This window comes from Amphiprion ocellaris, chromosome 21 (assembly GCF_022539595.1).
Source record: "Amphiprion ocellaris isolate individual 3 ecotype Okinawa chromosome 21, ASM2253959v1, whole genome shotgun sequence".
Classification (NCBI taxonomy): domain Eukaryota; kingdom Metazoa; phylum Chordata; class Actinopteri; family Pomacentridae; genus Amphiprion; species Amphiprion ocellaris.
Genome location: NC_072786.1, coordinates 13,487,197 through 13,506,293, shown reverse-complemented (window position 1 = coordinate 13,506,293; position 19,097 = coordinate 13,487,197).

Here is a 19,097-nt window from a genome sequence, read left to right as displayed (position 1 = left end):
AATATGAGCAAAAAGCTGGAGCGTAAGTGTAATGAAGGCAGGCCATGCAAAAGTCCTGCCTTTTACACGACACCCATTTGTCCCCTAAAAGTAGACATGACCTTAATTATGTACAACTTTAAGCTGTAATACAATTAAAACAGGTGAGATATATTAAAATTCACCAACGTACAGTTGTCATGAGCGGGGAAATTTGCCATAGAGAACAAAGCTATTTTTTGTTCCAGCATATTTATCTCTGCTGTAAAGGCACACAATTTTAACATGGAGGTCTATAGGGATTGGCTCTCTTTTGGAGTGGCTATTTTAGGAAGTGCAGTTTTTGACACTTTTCCATATTTTTCCACCCTGGGGGTGGCAGGTTACTGGTATACCTACATTCAGTAATCATTCAGGTTTGATAAAGCATTTGGGAACACTTTGATTTCACTGTTAGAACAACTCGCTAACCTAGCTGTTAAAGTTTAAATGTTTTAAATACAAAAAAATGGAATGAATGGCTGTGAATGCTTGCATTTTTTTTTAGATACATGGTTATTCACATCCTTGTCAAGAGCATAAAGTTTTAGTAAGAAAACTATTTGCTAACAGCAACTCCTTAGAAACACCAACTGTGTCTGAAGTCAGTGCCTGGTTCACTTTTGACCACTTCCAACCTCATACATTCTCAGGGTTGACCTCCTGGTGAGCAGTAAATCTACATTTAAGACGCTTAAATTATCATCAGCCCACAGTAATAACTGTTGCATCTATAAAATACGATGTGATGCAGAAAGTATAATCCATGACACGGACACTGTGGTAATGTTGTAGTGCCTAGCATGGTGAATAAATTTGCATACTCAGAATGCAGACACAGAGGGGGGTAAATGTAGTGCAAGACTCAGAAGGAGAGCGCATACATTCATGTCTGTTTCTCTTTCTTCCACTTTAATTGTCTCAGTCACCCTCTGTCAACACTGGAGGAGAAGAATGTATGTACAGGGGGGGGAAAAAAAGCCTGATAATCCATTTTAATTACCAAGAACAAAAGCTAAATGCAGTCACTTGAAGGTGATGTGGGGAGGTGCGTCAGAGTACCTGTCACCATGGTAATGGCTGTAGGCAGGACAGACCCCTGAGAGACACATCAGTCTCTGCCAATGAGGCTCTGTGTTGTTCTCTGGAATGTTTTACAGTTTCTTAAATGGCATTGCATACTGCGGGTGAAAGGCCGGTAAGTGACAAAGTGCACTTTGTGTTATTTTAAAAACAAAAAAACTCATGGAATGTGCAATAATATTTAACTTGCATTCCTTAGTCATGGCTAACAACAGATGCCCAGCAGCTTCCGAATACCCATAAAGAAATAAATATGCATTTGCTCCATTGTTAATGTGACATTTTTCTTGATGCCGTCTCTCTGATGGTGAGCACCAACTGCAGAGGGTTCCCTGAAGGCAGCAGCACTACAAAGCTAAGCTTTATCTTTTACAAACACATGCCGGCGTTCCTCTCGCCTGCTGCCCCATACGGTTGGATTTCTTTGGCTGTCCAGACTGTGAGGGCTTCTGCTAATGACGGTCTGTAAGTTTTGTGTGTGTGCGCTGATGTGTGTACAGGTATTATCCTACTCCTTTTATTATATGATCCACAAAAGAGCAGGTATCTTTTCTTGACCCACTGAGTCATACCATTTTAGTCTGCTGCTTTGTGATAATTCATACTGTAAAATGATATCTAGAATCCCGATTATGTGTTTGTTAGTGAAGTGAAATCCCAAGAAAAATTCTGAGCAGGTACCACCTTCATTTGTATATTTCTGCGGCTAGACTGCTAGACTGGTGACCCTGAGGGAATGTTCCACAGTTAAACACTCACGGCAACCAGTCGACAGGTTAATAGTTGTTTCTTCAAAATATCTCCAATGTAAACTTTGACCATCTAATAGCTGTAATAAAATTTTAGATATATCATTTTGTAGTAACTAATAAATCCACAGGGGTCATGAGTTTATATGATGAACTTACACTTCACTTCTAGGGAAAGCTAAAAATAAGTTGCTCCTGTTGTTGGCCAAAACATTGCATTAAAATTGCTTTCAGACCAATTTAGTGTACCATATAAAACACACAGTCACTGGAATGTCTTACAGGAAAACTTTCTTAGCATTATATAATAAGTCCGTAATAGGCATTATGCATCTATTCTTTTTCTAAATACATGTTTGTCCATTTCCTAATGAGCTTACAAAATTATACTGAATACATTCCTTTTATAGTCTTAGGGGATTATTTTGCAGCTTGTAGTTTCACTTTGTCTTGTGGGAAAATAAAGTCATATTGGAAACAATCTTTCCAATGAAGGGGGGTCAGTCTGAGTGAAAAATATTTCAGCACACTTGATTTCCCACAATCAAAGAGCTTCTCAAGTTGAGCACTGGAATGCCACTGCCTGAGCCAATTACAATCAGCTGTCTCTCTTTTTATCATCCATTTACGGTCACATATGCTAAACCACGCGCAGACATCTGCAACCCCACACTGATTAGACTCCCACTCTTATTACAAACACAATGAACTTCTGCCAGCAAAATGTACAATTTTGATAATTTCAGTGCTACTTACTGAACCCAGATCCAAGTCCAGCAGCAAACAGTTTGCTAATCTTCAAAGAACAGCTTTGCTTTACATGAAGGGGGCATTTTACGCTCCGCTAACCTGCTCCTGCCTTTACTTAATACCGCATGGTAGGAAATACCCTCATAAATACAGAGGGCTCAGCTCGGGCTGGACACAGGAACAAGGAACCCTGTTCTTGTGGTGCGATGATGGATTTAGACTAGACTGAGGTTGTGTCTGGCTGCCGGGGCAGGTGTGTTTACACTGTATACGTTAGGCTGTAAAGGTATATGTGTGTGCGTGCAGGTGAGATTTTGGATCAGGCAGCTTATAAATTAAGTTACTGGAGGCTGTATTTATTATTAACCAGCATTCACTATTCAGCAGCAAATTTGAACCAGCTCCACCAACCATGAACAAAAACAAAAACCACTAAACCTCGACTAGACACTCAAAGGCTCATGTATTACAGTGCTTAGGCACATGAAGAAAATAACTATGTTAGATCATTGCTCTCCAGTTGAGAAATGGTCCCTGAAGAAAACGTACGGGGTCTTTACAGAGCACACTTGCCGTATGTATCTAATGTAATGCTGGCTGCACAAAAAGGGTGCATTTTCAGATTTGGTTGAAACTATAGAGAGTCTTATCAAAGTTGCACAGAATTTTCATCCCAGATTCACCAGGTAATCACAAACTAACGTCAAGCAAACAAACTTTCAACCCATATTGACAGAAGGGAAAAGACCAGAAAAACACGCATACAAACATAAAGTCATGCAAAAACACATTGTGTATTCACACTGTGAATGGGGAAATGCATATACTGCACAATCAGATATAAATATATACACAGAAAATCCCCTGATCACATATTCATGCAACCAAAAACCAATCTCCATGCATTAGGTCAGTGCTGGAAATGTTTCATTACAGGATCTGAGATGATCTGTAAATGCTGCATGTCGGCAGGAGCTGAACAAATATATGAACAGCGCAGGTCGGACAGCTGCTGTAACAAGAGCAGAGTGGCACGACACTGTCTGCAGGCCCTGACCTGTACGTGACACTCTGCCATGCCAACCTGCCCTGTGTTCACTGGTATTTATAACTCCACCATCATGTGAATTATGTGTTATCTGCAGCCCATCAGGCGTTCGCCTCATCATCCTTCTTGCCCTCTCTTTGCTCTCTTTGTTTTTATGGTCTCTCGTCACTACTCAGCACATTACTATTTGCATTTTTTCTGCCTCCGACTTCACCTTTGTCTTTTTTTTCTGTTTGGTTAGCAGGCCAAACACATCCTTGGACTTGTTTCTCTGGCACTTTTTCACACATAGCCTCTCACATCTCAAGCCCCCTTTGTCACATCACAGCCAGATCTTGAAGCAACCTTGACATTTAATCGTTCCTTTTGTTCACGGATTTGACCACCAACCCCACTTTAAAAATGTATCCCATTAAAAGGGAATGAATTAAATAAACATGACATGCCTTTTGTTTTCGGTATCTTATCTGACAAAAGAGCACAGTGACAATAGCAGAGGGTGGCCTAATCTCCTAATCGCCTCCTGCCTCCCAGGGCGTGTAGCATGCCAACGCTTGATCAACAGCCCTGCCGCTGCAAGTAAAGGAGCCAATTAACGTCCTCTGTCACCTTCCAGCTAACTGGAACCATCGTTGAAGGGTGTACAAATTGCAGCCAGGAATCTAATTTCAGTCGAACACACACCTCAGGCCCTCTAGAACAACAAAAAAAATCCAATCTGAAGAAATATGATGACTTGCACTTGCTGCCGAGTATTGAGTATGGCCCATCAAAGGTGCTTTCTTAGTTGAGGTGGAGGCCTGGCAGCAGCACAGGAGAGGGTGGACACTCTCAAACAAAGCAGATGCAATAGCGTTAAAGGAACAGTTAGACATTTTGGAATATATACTGTATGATAAAAATCAAATATGAAGTTAGGTAGGTTAATGTTGCATAAAACACAAATTGCCAGCATAGTTCTAGGTTAATTAAGAATTACACCTTCCCACAACTCCAAACTTGTTTTGCTAACTGCAAGCAAGTCACTTTAAATGAAGTCAGCACACATATCTAGGTCACAATTAACGTTACTAAAACGACAATGTTTTGTTCTTCAGTTTCAGTGTATGAAGGTTCCAAACACAGAGTTCAGTGAGGTGTATGTATCTCATATTACAGCCAGATTAGCTTATGTTAGCTTGACGACTGAAAGCAGGTGAAAACAGTTAGCTTGCTAGCATAATGCTTGAAAAGGCCATTAATTGAGCTAATGGGTCATATGTCTTTAATTTATGCACAAACAGAACTGTAACATTTTCAGTCATGCTTACTAGACAACCAGGTTGTACTAACAGTCACATTGGCACATTAAGCTAAGTGCTAAATCAGCTTGCTATCACGGTCACAATGACAATGCTAGCATGCTGATGCATAGCAGGTTTAATGCCATGTTCACATTTCAGTTTAGCATGTTAATATTTCTTAAATAGCAAGAAAACCTAAAGTAGAGTTTCGGCAGATGGTGGCCTTGCATAGTCAGACCATTCTTTACCACTGACAGCACTGTGTGGTCTAATTGCACCTTATCAGAGATCTACTATTGGAAGGGGGGGGGGAATGTAACGGGGGGGGGGAAAAATAGTAACAGAGGAATTGGTTTGGTGGAAAATTTTCATGCAGGGAAGCTAGCGCTGTAATTAAAATGCCAAATTTATTTACAAAAATAGCAGGGCAGACTTACTACACGATCACAACTTTCATTGCAACTTGAAATATTTAGTGTGGTAGGTTAGCAGCCCAAACGTTGCTACAGGTGTGAACAGGATTTTGGAAAACAATAACATATTGATAGAAGTTTCACCTTCAAGTCTGGGATTCAAGTAAACAGGCTTTAGTCCACATATCTATGCCCATGAATCTGAGACTTGATCCATCAATAGGCTGTCAGGCAATCAGGAGACCCTCCAAAGAAGTACTGATTAGATGGATACATTGGTGTGTTTGAACAAATAGGTGACAGCATGTATTTCCTCCTGCATGAGATTTAATATACTAGTGGTGTGAAAATACTTGTAAAACTGTTATATGGTGTAGTCTTTATCTCACACAGCACACAGAGTTTCTAAAATGGTGGATGCTGAGGAACTGCTTATTTTGAAAGCATGGAAGGTACAATGGGGAAAGGACTGGGCTAAGGAAACAAGGCTGGCTTCAGGTAGTTTGGGTAGCTGGAAGCCAAAGATGAAAATTTAGTCTGGTAGCTTGGAACTGGGAACCTGAACCTGGAGGATATGCTTAGAGGAACCAAACAGAGAGAGATCTATGGAGCTGGAAGCCAATGCAGGGGATAGTAAAAAAAAAAAAAAAAAAAAAATCAGGGAATGGCTAGAAGCATGACTGCATGAGCAGAGTTTCTAGCCAAGTGGAGATGCCATAGCAGGTTTATTTGAAGCCTGCGTGATGATGATGGTGAGTTGGTGCAGCTGGTGAAGCTCTGCTGAGACTCACCTGTCTCCACTTCTGCAATCAAGCAGAGAGAGAAAGTAGCTGCAGACAGAGGGACTGTAGAGGGACACTCTTCCTTTAAACTCATGCCCTTGTTTGCGTTTTACTGCAGGATGAGTTCAGAGGTGATGTGGCAGTAATGCAATAGTAGAGCGGAGTGGGTACAGCATTTATTTTACTGCGTAGTTTTACAATTGCTTTTACTGGAGGTAAATACTATCTCTGTCTCCTGTGACGCTCGAGGCCACACTATAGCTGTCTGCCACCCCAACACAATATCACTTTCTCCTCTAAGTCTGCGATGACACCTGGTCCTTTTCACCTCCACACAATCATCAGCTCGTCCTGAGGGGACAAACTGAAACACAGCGGTCAGGCTCTCGCTGTTATGTGGCATCTCTCTAATGCTCTTGTTAATGTAGAAGTAGGCGGGCGACAGGAGAGATGCTGTGATGTTCCCACTTCCTCCCCAGCATGTTCATTTCCCCTCTAATCCTGATGGACATTTCGCTCCGACTCTTTGTCTTTCCATCTAGATTGCCTCTTGATTTGTCACTTTTGGCTTCCCTCATTTCTCCCGGCGCCCGCTCCTCCTCTCATTTGCCCTATTTTCTACCTCGCAGCCATCCTCCTCTCTGCTTCCACCACCTGTACCCGCCTCCTGCAAACACTGACAGCAGAGACAGAAGCTGCACGGGGCCAATTTCCTGAGTGCTGCTCACCACCGGCACTCATTTAATTACTGCAGAGACAGGGGTGGGAGGCAGGGCCTGTCAGAGCTTTAGCCCGGATCAGTGTGGTCCCTCACAACTCTGTGTCCTCAGGGAGGGTGGTGTGTGAGTGTGTGTGTGCATGTGCATGTGCTGTGGGGATACCTGTCATATTCTATAGCCTCTATATAGGCCTGAGCTGACAACAACAGATTAGCTTTCTTTGTTGCAGTCCTGAGAGACTTGGTGGCCATATGTTCAGAGTCCTGTAGAAATGCCTTTGATTTTAAGTTTTTCTTCTCTCACACACACCTAGTTGTGTTTCCATCATCACAAAGGATATTGCATTGACTTATATTAATTTCCTGGAGATTTACCTTAACCCAAACCCTTATCCTAACTTTAAACCTCAGTCTTTACCCTTACATTTAACTATTCACCATATGAGGGCTTGTATTTTGTTCCCAAAAGGGAGTCTTGTCCTCACAATGTCCCCATGTAAATAACCACACACACCTTTTTGTGGGCATCTAATGGAATTAACAACATTGTCAAAGAGGAACCAAAATCCTCACTTGAAGCTTTCAGCCACAAGTATGTTTTTCTGTGTTTCTAAAGTCTGATATATGTTATTTCTCTGTGCCCTAGATGTTCAGTGTTCTCCAAAACTTTTAAAAATTGTTGCACTGTGTTCCTTTATTATCATGAACTCAGCTACTGTACTTAATTTTACTAGATTTCACCTACACATATGTCCTACAATCTCAAATACTCACTAGAATGTAAAATCTAAATACATGTGTGGCTGAAAATAGTTCCCAACACTTGATGAACGTGGCTCAACAGCGCTGTGGATTTTTGTTTGTTTTTACAGAATCTGCGTATTGTTGATTAAACCCCTAAAAACTCATCTCTGTGTATCAAAGTTATATATTTAGATTTTTTACCATGAAAATAATTCTTTTATCCCTGCCTTTAGAAGGCGTGAATGTAAATCTGCACTGTTGCCTCTTCTAGAATGTGCAGATCTACGAAGTTCAAATCAATCAAAATCAAATAATATTAAAATGTACTTTATTAATCCCCAAGGAAATTGAGGCATCCAGCAGCACATTGCACTACAAAAAATAGAAGAAAGAAGAATAAACAACATAAAATAAATGTAAAAGATAGAACAATCTGCTAAATAAAGTCCAAGTCCACCGTCCGTACCAGGATGAGTTGAAGAGCCGGATGCCTGTGGGGACAAAGGACTTACTGAATCTGTCTGTGGAGCATTTCAGTGACAGTAGCCTGCCACTGAACATGCTTCTCTGTCCATCCAAAGTCCTGTTTAGGGGATGTTTGGGGTTCTCTATGACGCACAGCAGCTTGTTCAGAGAACGTCGTTCAGCTACCATGACCACAGAGTCCAGCTCCCTCCCTAGAACTTTGCCAGCCTTGTTGACCAGCTTGTCAAGTCTGTTCCTGTCCCTGTCCTTCACATTCCCACCCCAATAAAGTACAGCGTAGAAGAGTACACTGGAGACAATAGACTGGTAGAACAGGTTGAGTAGCTCACTGCGGACGTTGAAGGACCTCAGGCTGTGTAGCAGGTACAGCCGACTCTGGCCCTTCTTGTACAGCACATTCGTGTTCGCAGACCAGTCCAGTTTGTCATCCAGGTGTACTCCGAGGCACCTGTGAGTGTGGACCATCTCTACGTCCAAACCCTCCATGGTGACAGGGAGTGGCAATGGTGCCGATCTCCGGAAGTCCACCACCATCTCCTTGGTTTTGGATGCATTCTCTACTGTTTCTACAGCCACTGCTTTGCAACATATTGCAGCTTGAGCACACCAGCTCACCTCCGACTCTAACACTGTATTATTACTTTACACAATGGCAAATGTAGGATTGAAGTAATTCAGCCATACATGTTTGAATCAGAAACAGATTCTGAAGAAGAATAACAGTACAGAAAACCAGAAAGACTGGTTCTTTCTGTCTGTGTTGTATAAAACCCTGAAAATCTGAATCTGTCATTGGTGCACTACAGCTCAGCAATGGTGCTGCCTGCTTGTTTCACTTATTAAATGCCTTCCAGCCTATAAAAAAACATCATATGGATATGTTAACAAACATGATTTTTAAAGGAGGGTGTCTGTGAGACAAATACAAAGCCAGACTTATATTTTAAGATATGCAGAAATTAAACAGGCCAAACTATCCAGTGTAAAGTCAGAACATACGCCAACAGCTGTTTAGCAGCTGACACGTGGTGCCTAGAAAACAGAGCTCCTATTTTGGACAACCTAAAATCAACTCTGTTATCAGTAGAAAAAAAATGGATGAAATTATTCAAGCTGCCACATACTTTAGTTGAAACATTCTTCATTGTTTTGCTAATAACTATAATGTGACGTGGATCCTTGAACGGAACACACCACTTAGGGAAGTGAGAGGTCACTTTTTAAAATTTTTTTTGATTCATTTGAGTATATTTTAACCTTCTTTCAAACCTGTTTTCTCCAAATATAGAGTAAATATAGACTAAAGCTAATGTGTGGTACAGTCCGATTATCTGTTAAAAGTCATTTCCACATTAATGAGGTTTCCATGTGTTTCTATATGTACAACTTTTGCAGAAATGTAATCATCTGTTAATGATGAAATAAGAAAGTGAGGGGGAACTGAGACATGAGGAGACACAAACTTTACACAGGGAGAAGGTTTCAAAGCTTTTCTTAGGCATTTTCTGGATTTTTCAATCAGCGTTGTAGTCTCAGGGGCCACATGCCATTCATTGTAATAGCAGCACATTGAGGCTGTATGTGATCACATCAATTCCCCTCTGTGGTTTAATTTGTCCTCCCACAGGAATGCTCCCTGTGACTGTTCCTGCATGCTTCAGACACAGCAGCCTCTCAGTCTTCTCTGATGTTTAGATTGAACCCACACTGAGGATGAGAGCAGGATCTGTGGACATCGCCATGGCAACAGCGACCACATGTCTTCCCTTTGAAAACATTAGAGAGAAAAAAAAAACGCAGTTTGTTTTCTCTTTTTAAAAACATAAATACATCAGCACGTGATTGTCAGGCTTCTTGAAATTTAGCTGCGGTTTTCACAAAGAAAATGTAGCCCCTGTTTTTCTTTTTTATTGTGTGTGTGAACTCTTTAACCTGACATCGGAGGAGCCTGTTTTCCTTAAACATGCCAAGGTCGGATTCACACTGTCAAGCCTTTGTCGTATTATGTCTGGGTGTTTTTTAAGCTCTGAGATAGCAGACAGGTTAAAGGATGGGGTGACCTGATAACATTTAGACACTAATACTCTGAGCAGCAAGTCTCCGGTTCAAATCCTGACTGATTGGACGATTTGCTGCATGTCACTTCCTCATTCTCTCTTCCTATATTTCCCGTGTCCCCACTGTCTCTATCAATAAAGGCCCAACCAAAACAAATATTTAAAAGAAAAGACAGGTTAAAGGGAATTAAGTCCCTTTAACACCTCCTCTGTACACTCCCATCCGCCCCCACACGCCTCAGAGATCCTGCTGGGCCGAGTCCCAGATTCAGCTCAACATGTCGTGACATAACTCCTCAACAGAACGTCCTGTAAACTAGCACAAACACAGCTTTACCTCGGAATGGAGTCCAGTCACACTGCTTCACACACATATACACACGCCAGAGTCCAATTAAAACTCAGAATGAACAAAATAACCAGACAGTCCTCTTATCTCTCCAATTAGGCTCCGTGATCACAGTGCACATGGAGAATAAAAGTAAAATCTGGGTGGATTGGCTCCTTTCTCTTTCACCACCCACCTCAACCTCAGCCGTCACACAGATTAATCATCAGCCTGGCCGGTCTTCAGCATGACCTGGCACGTCTCCCAACACCGAGTCGACCAGAAACAGTTTTACTTGTCATATGGCGGAGTGTAATTTGAAGTGTTTGTGGCCAAACTAGAACTGTATGGCATATTTTTACTTTGGAAAAGAACCCCCACAGAGGCTGGTAGAACAGTTGAGTCAGGTCGCTCAGTTGTAATTTAATGGAAGAAACAGCTGGCAAAATTCTCTTTTTGTTATTGTCAGAAATGAAATGAAAACACCAAATCCTAAAATATTTCCAACCCAAAGCCCACAAGTTCCTACTGAAGATGCAAAACAGATCATTGATGTACAATTTTATTTCTAAAAAAGGCACTGTTTTTAGTCCATTTCACCTAAATTGGAAATTATATTCAGCTGCACATGTTTTTACAGCAGCAAAAATGTTTCATGAGCACTGACTCAGAAGAAATTACACTGCACATGTTTATCATAAAGACAGAATGTGTCACCCATTGCAACACCGTGAATCACTGATGTGTTTTTGATCTGTTTCTGGGGTTTCATGACACAAAATTAATAAGCTGCATTAGGCTTTCGCTACACAGACAGCGCTTGTTAGTAGACTGAGTTTATTGTTTTGGTCTTTTGATGGAATGTGTTGACAGAAATATATGTATAGAAAATCACCACTTGAACTATGTGCCTACAAGGGGATGATGTAAAAGTTGATTCCCACTCCCACAAAAGCAGTCCTGTCCTGTCACAATCCTGTGCTATGAAAATGAAAAACTTTGTCAATAATGTAAAACAACAGAAAAAGCCACCTCTTCAAAAAATATAGTCATTTTTTCATAGTCATGCCACATTTTCCAGCCTAAATTTTACATCTATTTATTTAACTGTATAATCTTTAATGAAGGATATTCAAATGTAGAAAAAAAACAATAAAATTATCTATAATACATACAAGAAATCTCCCATTTAACAGCCAAATCTATGTAAAACTGCAGAGCCAGTACTTCTTTTTCTGTAAACTGTCACTAATTGTATCTAATTTAAGAAATAAATTTAGTGTGAAACTTGAGCTCAACAGTTTCATTTATTAAATACAAAGAAAACTTTTATGAAATTACATTAAATGTGCAAATGTATTTCAACAGTCTTCTCTGTAAAAAAAAATCTGTTTTCTAACAGGTTATTTTACATTCAAAGTGTAAATTTGGAGTCTATTTTTGAAATTTTATTGATATTGCAATGTATTAAAATAAAATACAGAAAAAATCCATAAAATTAGAGATTTTTTTTGCTGCAATTTGATGCTTTTGCCACCCTTCTATTACATTATTTTATGTTCTACTGCACGTATTTTTATTCCACCACTGGCACCTTTGCAGGAGACAGAATGTTTGATTGAATTTCTCCACTATTAGTGCTTCACAAGTGTGTCCTTAATAGGCTTTTATCCTCAAGTCAGTGGTGATTTTAATAACCACATCTTACAAACAGCTCACAGAGTTTAAACACCATCGTGCTCGACTCAACTAGGATTTTGTTTAAAATTTCAGATTCATGTCAGTGTCTTCCTGGAATCCTGACTGCTCCATACATAACATGCAATAGTCAGGTGGTTGCAACCAACCAGCCACCAAGGCAGGCAAGAGAGAACAAAGAAAGGAGAAAAAAGACAGCAGAGTGACTAGAATTATGTTCAAGATAGCATTTATTCATATTAGAACCTCATGTGTAGAAATGAAAGTGTCCTATTAATATTACAATTCCAGTCCTGTCTGCTCTTTATGACGTTTTCTCCTGTCTTGTCCCAGTTGCATGTTGAATATAGTGAGTGACTCCTATCTCACCAGAATCTCTCAGGAATCCCCCGACCCACAGGACTCAAGTAAACATGTCATCCTCTGGTGTGTGAAGAGTGACTTAATGATTAAATCTTGAGGACTGACAGACAACAGAGGCACTCCCATGTAGAGGCAGTCGATGCTGTCTGCCTTTTCCTGACAGGAGCGAAAGCTTTGACAAACCCCCATGGACTTGGATTTCTGTGCATGAATACTGTATCCTCCACACCACTTTGGCTCAAAATGCTTACACTGCTGGAGCAAGTGCAAGTTTAGAGTTCCATTTAAATCTTAATATCAAGTCAGGTGGACAGTATCTCCCTGTGATAATGCCTCCACATGCTGACATCTGTGCTTTCGCTTCCTTGATCCGAGTTAATCTTTGCCTGTCTCAGCTAGCTGGCAAAGGCAGGGGGGTGATACCGCAATCAATAACTGGTATTTTATTCACATGCTATTATTTAAAGTGCTCTTAACCTGACAGGCAGCCACAGGCTTACCTGGCTTGATGACGTCAATGATCAATGATAAACCAAGGCCTGTTTTGAAAACATGAGTGCTGGCCACAGGTCTTTGTCATGGTGCACCATTGCTAGCTAAACAATGCATGGGACTGTCTATAGTCCAAGCAATCACGTCCTCAGATAATCAGAAACTCCACCTGGTGCCATCTCCTTTGTCTTCTGTTTGATTGATTCATGTATTTTTAACTGTTTAAATGATTAACTAATTGATTAACTGATAATCATTAACATCCCTACTTGGTAGACATCGAACATTTGAGCTAAAACACTGTTGCTTGAATGCTTTTCAGTAGATCTCATTTTTCTTGACTAATTGGAAATAAAACCTATTATTATATAAATTATATTATAAATCATGATAAAGAGCATTTACAGTGTAACTAATTGACAAGTGTATTCACTTCCCTATTGTCTTGTGGACACAGATACTGCTGCTACTCACGGAAAATCCAACAAACCTGTGACTCACAGTTAGCTTAACTTCTGCTTGTATTTTCACAGATCAGAAGGAGAGAGTTGTTCACTTCGGGCTTTAACCGGTCTACATTTATTGCCGTGCTCTGCGAAACTATAGCTTGTGTCATGAATAACAGCTCGCAGTGAAATGACAGCTTGCTCGAGCCCAGACTGGATTTGATCTCCAGCTGTCTGAGGCTGTTTCAAGCATGAGTCATGTTGAGGGCTTTAGGTAGCACTGTCACTGACTCTCGCTTGCTCTCTCTCTCTCTCGTTTTCTGCCTTGACAGGAGGTGGATACAGGGTGACGGTATTTCCCTCAAGTTGAGACACAGTATGCCGACAGCAGCCGATGATAAAAACCTATGTGAGCGGCTGTGTGTTTCTGTTTATCTGCCTAAATGATAAGGTTATTGTGCACTTTCTGTTGGTCTTTGAAGTCTATGCTATGATTAATATGATTATATGGCAGGCAGATAGGCTTTCTGAGTACACAAGGCAGTGAAAAATGAACATGGGGGCTCTGAATAAAGGTTTTGTTGCTCTACACTCCTTTTGAGATTTTGTGATTATGAGATACTTGTAAAAAAACAAAACAAAACATAAAGTTCCTGAGAAAATGCTGAGTCTGGATGGGTTTCTGGAAGGAATTAGCAGGGCATTTTCTGAAATGTGCTTTTTGTTGTCCTGCCAAGAGTAAGATAGGAAGTTTGTCCTGTAAATATGAGCCAGCAGCTAGTGAGCTTAGCACAAAGTCATAAGACCATGGCTCTGTTTGATGGTGGCAAAATACATCTACCAGCATTTAAAAAGATCAGTTTGATAAAGAGCATTTACAGTGTAACTAATTGACAAATGTATTCACTTCCCTATTGTCTTGTGGACTAAATTGACCATCATGACGGCAGCACAGATACTGCTGCTACTCACGGAAAATCCAACAAACCTGTGACTCACAGTTAGCTTAACTTCTGCTTGTATTTTCACAGATCAGAAGGAGAGAGTTGTTCACTTCGGGCTTTAACCGGTCTACATTTATTGCCGTGCTCTGCGAAACTATAGCTTGTGTCATGAATAACAGCTCGCAGTGAAATGACAGCTTGCTCGAGCCCAGACTGGATTTGATCTCCAGCTGTCTGAGGCTGTTTAAAGCATGAGTCATGTTGAGGGCTTTAGGTAGCACTGTCACTGACTCTCGCTTGCTCTCTCTCTCTCTCGTTTTCTGCCTTGACAGGAGGTGGATACAGGGTGACGGTATTTCCCTCAAGTTGAGACACAGTATGCCGACAGCAGCCGATGATAAAAACCTATGTGAGCGGCTGTGTGTTTCTGTTTATCTGCCTAAATGATAAGGTTATCGTGCACTTTCTGTTGGTCTTTGAAGTCTATGCTATGATTAATATGATTATATGGCAGGCAGATAGGCTTTCTGAGTACACAAGGCAGTGAAAAATGAACATGGGGGCTCTGAATAAAGTTTTGTTGCTCTACACTCCTTTTGAGATTTTGTGATTATGAGATACTTGTAAAAAACAAAACAAAACATAAAGTTCCTGAGAAAATGCTGAGTCTGGATGGTTTCTGGAAGGAATTAGCAGGGCATTTTCTGAAATGTGCTTTTTGTTGTCCTGCCAAGAGTAAGATAGGAAGTTTGTCCTGTAAATATGAGCCAGCAGCTAGTGAGCTTAGCACAAAGTCATAAGACCATGGCTCTGTTTGATGGTGGCAAAATACATCTACCAGCATTTAAAAAGATCAGTTATCATTGTTACAGGGGGGAGCTGGGGAACCCAAGCGCAGACTCACAGAAACTGACAGACGAATGAATAACTGAAAGAGATTTATTTCACAAAATAACTAATCAATACAGGAACACAGAACTGAACTGGGGGGGAGAACCAAACCAAAACTACTAAACTCTAACAACAAACTCTATGACTATAAAAACGGAAATCTACAAACTGAACCGACTAAACAAAACTAAGCTAAAGAGGGATACTCACAAAATGGGGAAACTGATAACCGAGGGGAAAACAGACTAAACTAAACCACTAACAAACACTATGAATTTGAGAACAGAAGATCACGAAACTAGAACAAACAAAACTAAGCGAAGGAGGGATACTCACAAAAATGGGGGAACTGAACAGAAGGGGTAGGGAAGCAGGCTCGGGGAATCTGGGGTGAACGGAGATGAGACTGGAGCTACTGGCTGGGGACAAAACAGGGCTAGCGAGAATCCAAAAGAACTGCTGAGTCCAAATGAGGGAAATCCAGAGGAGGGGAAAAAGAGTCCAAAAACAGAGTGCAAAACAGAGTGCGAAAACAGAGTCCAAAAACAGAGGGCATGTGGGTCGATGATCCGGCAGGGAGTGAATGAACGGGCAGAGCTTAAATAGGTGGAGGTGAGGTGGAGAACAGGTAAATGGTGTGAACTGATTGCTGCAGCTGGAACTCATTGACGCAATCAGCAAGACAGAGTGCAGGCAGGTGAAGCAGGTGAAGCAGGAGGGTGAGAGACAGGGAGAGAGAGAGAGACACATGAGGGAGAAGTGACAGACAGACAGAGGGAGCCAAAGAGAGACAGGTCAACACAGAAACAAATCATGACAGGGGAGAAAGGAGGAAAAAGAGGAAAAAGGGAAAGAAGGGCAGGGGCTAGAGCAGGATCCTAACAGTACCCCCCCCTCTACGTGCGCCTCCTGGCGCACGAAAAACCGAACAAGGAGCTGGTCACTGAAGAGGAGGGGGTCCAGAAACAAAATCCAAGAAGCACAGGGCGGGCGGAGGGGGTCTGGACGGAGGGACAGAAACAAAAATCCAAGAGGAGTCGGGTGGGTGGAGGGGGAACAGGACGGAGGGACAGAGACGGAAGTCCAAGAGGAGTTGGGTGGGCGGAGGGGGAACAGGACGGAGGGACAAAACAAAGTGTCCAGATCAGTCTGGGGCAGCACTGAGGCTGCAAAACAAAGTTCAAAAACAAAAACAGACCAGAGAATAGTTCAAAGGCTGGTCAAACACAAAACAAAAAATTCAAAGGCTGAAGGACGGCCCGGGTGCTGGACGGGCAGACGAGGCTGTTCTGGAGGACAGGCCGGGTGCTGGACGGGCAGACGAGGCTGTTCTGGAGGACGGCCTGGGTGCTGGGCGGGCAGACGAGGCCGTTCCGGAGGCCGGCGACGGAGGCGGCGAAGCCGCTCTGGAGGCCGGCGACGGAGGCGGCGAAGCCGCTCTGGAGGCCGGCGACGGAGGCGGCGAAGCCGCTCGGGAGGCCGGCGACGAAGCCGCTCGGGAGGCCGGAGGCGGCGAAGCCGCTCGGGTGGCCGGCGACGGAGGCGGCGAAGCCGCTCGGGAGGCCGGCGACGGAGGCGGCGAAGCCGCTCTGGAGGCCGGCGACGGAGGCGACGGAGCCGCTCTGGAGGCCGGCGACGGAGCCACTCTGGAGGCCGGCGACGGAGGCGGCGAAGCCGCTCGGGAGGCCGGCGACGGAGGCGGCGAAGCCGCTCTGGAGGCCGGCGACGGAGGCGGCGAAGCCGCTCTGGAGGCCGGCGACGGAGGCGACGGAGCCGCTCTGGAGGCCGACGACGGAGCCACTCTGGAGGCCGGCGACGGAGCCACTCTGGAGGCCGGCGACGGAGCCACTCTGGAGGCCGGCGACGGAGCCACTCTGGAGGCCGGCGACGGAGCCACTCTGGAGGCCGACGGCGGAGCCACTCTGGAGGCCGACGGCGGAGCCACTCTGGAGGCCGACGGCGGAGCCACTCTGGAGGCCGGCGACGGAGGACACGGAACCACTCTGGAGGCCGGCGATGAAACCACTCTGTAATCCGGCGACAGAGGAGGCGAAACCACTCTGGAGACCGGCGACGAAGGACACGGAACCACTCTGGAGGCCGGCAATGAAACCACTCTGGAGGCCGACGACGGAGGAGGCGGAACCCCTCGGGAGGCCAGCGGCGGACGAGACGGGGACCCTCGGGAGGCCGGCAGCGGCGGACGAGACGGGGACCCTCGGGAGGCCGGCAGCGGCGGACGAGACGGGGACCCTCGGGAGGCCGGCAGCGGTGGACGAGACGGGGACCCTTGGGAGGCCGGCAGCGGCGGACAAGATGAAGGCGGAACCCCTCTGGAGGCCGGGCTGGGGACCGACGAAGGCGGGACCCCTCTGGAGGCCGGGCTGGGGACCGACGAAGGCGGGACCCCTCTGGAGGCCGGGCTGGGGACCGACGAAGGCGGGACCCCTCTGGAGGCCGGGCTGGGGACCGACGAAGGCGGGACCCCTCTGGAGACTTGGGAGCGGGGGTGGCCACTGCAGACGGAGACTCAGAAGCAGGAGGTTTGTCAGTGGACACAGGCACAGTCTTTTGGCCGGAGGATTGGTCAGCAGACTGAGGCTGAACAGTCTCTTGACTGGAGGATCCGTTGGCTGACATGGGCTCAACAGTCTCTCGGCCAGGGGATTGGTCAGCTGACCCGGGCTCAACAGTCTCTCGGCCAGGGGATTGGTCAGCTGACCCGGACTCTAAAGTCTCTCGGCCAGGGGATTGGTCAGCTGACCCGGGCTCAACAGTCTCTCGGCCAGGGGATTGGTCAGCTGACCCGGGCTCTACAGTCTCTCGGCCAGGGGATTGGTCAGCTGACCCGGGCTCTACAGTCTCTCGGCCAGGGGATTGGTCAGCTGACCCGGGCTCTACAGTCTCCCGGCCAGGGGATTGGTCAGCTGACCCGGGCTGTTTTGAGGCGGAGACGGCGTCGACAGCGTCGACCCACTCGGGAACTGAGGCGGAGGCGGCGTCGACAGCGTCGACCCGCTCGGGAACTGAGGCGGCGTCGACAGCGTCGACCCGCTCGGGAACTGAGGCGGCGTCGACAGCGTCGACCCGCTCGGGAACTGAGGCGGCGTCGACAGCGTCGACCCGCTCGGGAACTGAGGCGGCGTCGACAGCGTCGACCCGCTCGGGAACTGAGGCGGCGTCGACAGCGTCGACACGCTCGGGAACTGAGGCGGAGGCGGCGTCGACAGCGTCGACCCGCTCGGAGACGGAGGCGAGTGAGGCGGCGTCGACCCGCTCGGAGACGGAGGTGAGTGAGGCGGCGTCGACCCGCTCGGGAACTGAGGCGGCGTCGACAGCGTCGACCCGCTCGGAGACGGAGGCGAGTGAGGCGGCATCGACCCGCTCGGGAACTGAGGCGGCGTCGACAGCGTCGACCCGCTCGGGAACTGAGGCGGCGTCGACAGCGTCGACCCGCTCGGGAACTGAGGCGGCGTCGACAGCGTCGACCCGCTCGGGAACTGAGGTGGAGGCGGCGTCGACAGCGTCGACCCGCTCGGAGACGGAGGCGAGTGAGGCGGCGTCGACAGCGTCGACCCCCTCGGAGACGAAGGAGAGTGAGGCGGCGTCGACAGCGTCGACCCGCTCGGAGACGGAGGCGAGTGAGGCGGCGTCGACAGCGTCGACCCCCTCGGAGACGGAGGCGAGTGAGGCGGCGTCGACAGCGTCGACCCCCTCGGCGACGGAGGCGAGTGAGGCGGCGTCGACAGCGTCGACCCCCTCGGAGACGGAGGCGAGTGAGGCGGCGTCGACAGCGTCGACCCC